Below are 2,819 nucleotides of genomic sequence, written 5' to 3' on the forward strand. Positions count from 1 at the left end.
AGTAAACAGACATTTCTCCAAAGAAGACATACAGATGGCTAACAAACACATGAAAAGATGTTCAACATCACTCATTATCAGAGAAATGCAAATCAAAACCACAATGAGGTACCATTTCATGCCAGTCAGAATGGCTGCGGTCCAAAAGTCTACAAGCAATAAATGCTGGAGAAGGTGTGGAGAAAAGGGAACCCTCTTACATTGTGGGTGGGAATGCAAACTAGTACAGCCACTATGGAGAACAGTGTGGAGATTCCTTAAAAAACTGGAAATAGAACTGCCTTATGATCCAGCAATCCCACTGCTGGGCATACACACCATGAAAACCAGAATTGAAAGAGACACGTGTACCCCAATGTTCATTGCAGCACTGTTTATAATAGCCAGGACATGGAAGCAACCTAGGTGTCCATCGGCAGATGAATGGATAAGAAAGCTATGGTACATATACACAATGGAATATTACTCAGCCATTAAAAAGAATACATTTGAATCAGTTCTAATGAGGTGGCTGAAACTGGAGCCTATTATACAGAGTGAAGTAAGCCAAAAAGAAAAACACCAATACAGTATACTAACCCATATATCAGAGAAGGAAATGGCACCCCATTCCAGTACTCTTGCCTGGAAAATCCCATGGATGGAGGAACCTGGTAGGCTGCAGTCCATGGGGTCACTAAGAGTCGGACACAACTGAACGACTTCACTTTCACTTTTCACTTTCATGCATTGGAGAAGGAAATGGCAGCCCACTCCAGTATTCTTGCCTGCAGAATCCCAGGGATGGTGGAGCCTGATGGGCTGCCATCTATGGGTTGCACAAGTTGGACATGACTGAAGCAACTTAGCAGCAGCAGCAATGCATATATATGGAATTTAGAAAGATGGTAACGATAACCCTGTATGCGAGACAGCAAAAGAGACACAGATGTATAGAACAGTCTTTTGGACTCTGTGGGAGAGGGAGAGGGTTGGATGATTTGGGAGAATGGCATTGAAACATGTATAATATCATATGTGAAATGAATTGCCAGTCCAGGTTCAATGCATGATACAGGATGCTCGGGGCTGATGCACTGGGATGACCCAGAGGGATGATATGGGGAGGGAGGTGGGAGGAGGATTCAGGATGGGGAACACGTGTGAACCCAGGGTGGATTCATGTTGATGTATGGCAAAACCAATACAATATTGTAAAGTAATTAGCCTCCAATTAAAATAAATAAATTTATATTTAAAAAATATAAAAAATTTAAAAGAAAGAAATGATGGAGCAGCCCAGTAATGTCCTAAAGTGGGACGAGACTAGAGGCAGATGGATCAGTTAGACTGTTATGAAAGTTGAGGGCCTAAGGAGGAGAGGAAAAAAAAATTGGTTATTTCATTAAAATAGCATCTTCCAGTGGGTTTGGTGGTGGTGGTTTAGTCATTAAGTTGTGTCTGACTGTGACCTCATGGACTGTAGTCTGTCAGGCTTCTCTGTCCATGGGATTTTCCAGGCAAGAACACTGGAGTGGCTTGCCATTTCGTTCTCCAGGGGATCTTCCTCATCCGGAATCAAACCTGAATTTCCTGCATTGCAGGTGGATTCTTTACCAACTGAGCTACCAGGGAAGCCATTCCAATGGGTTTACGGTTATGTTATATGAAGCTCAAAATATTAGAGTAATTAAATATGTCAAATATAAATGTTCCTTCTAAGTTTGTTGACATTTTGGATAATTTCAAATGTCTTCAAAGCCCTTTCTGAAGATCAGTGAACCTCAGTATCCTCTGCTCATGAGAAAATCTAGATGCCAGGTTCATGCTGAAAGGTTGTTGTTGAATCACGCAAAGACCCTGGGACTCTTGGCCCCTGGAGGAGGAGAATTCAATCCGGGGCCAGAGACGAAGCTTGATGGCTCAGAGCTTTTGTGTAATAAAGTTTTATTAAAGTATAAAGGAGATAGAGAAAGCTTCTGACATAGGCATCAGAAGGAGGCAGAAAGAGTACCCCCTTGCTAGTCTTCAGCTGGATGTTATATAGTCACTAGCAGTCTGTCAATGAAAGAAAGGAGTATCTTAAAACTCAGAATGGCACCAGGCCCCTCACCCATAAGATGCATTTTGGGATAATCTTGGCACCAAATGGTTCATCCTGGGCCATAAAATGATTAACTTGAATCTTGAAGAAGGGCAGATCACCATACAAATAGTTTTGTTTACATAGATTAGAGGAACAATATCTGAGTATAACATACTGGTTTGTCAAATAGGTTCTGAGCCAAGAGGCGGAACCGACTTGAAGACAGAGTTTGGGGTAAATGCATAGTACATTACATAGCTTAAGACAAACATTTCCATAAGAAAAAGGCACTGGTTAACTTCAGGTAAAACCAGGTGTCATTAAGGTAGCACAGTATTTTAAGAGAAACTTCCTTTTAAATTTGTATAGAGAAGGAAAAAAATATCCCTAGTTTGTTTCCTCCATCCGCTTAAAAGATAAAAATGTCTGACACTTGCAGGCTATTTCCTCCGTTTGGAGACCCCTGGCCTTCCTGCCTGTTACCCTGTCAATGCTACAGGAAACCTTGATACTGAACTGGGCTGGGAAAGGAGTAAAGGGCATGCCTCAGTTCAGTTCAGTTCAGTCGCTCAGTCGTGTCCGACTCTTTGCGACCCCATGAATCGCAGCACGACAGGCCTCCCTGTCCATCACCAACTCTCGGAGTTCACTCAAACTGAGTCCATCGAGTCAGTGATGCCATCCAGCCATCTCATCCTCTGCCGTCCCCTTCTCCTCCTGCCCCCAATCCCTCCCAGCATCAGAATCTTTTCCA

Source organism: Bison bison, unplaced genomic scaffold (assembly GCF_000754665.1).
Source record: "Bison bison bison isolate TAMUID 2011002044 unplaced genomic scaffold, Bison_UMD1.0 scf7180017864461, whole genome shotgun sequence".
NCBI classification, from domain to species: Eukaryota; Metazoa; Chordata; class Mammalia; order Artiodactyla; family Bovidae; genus Bison; species Bison bison.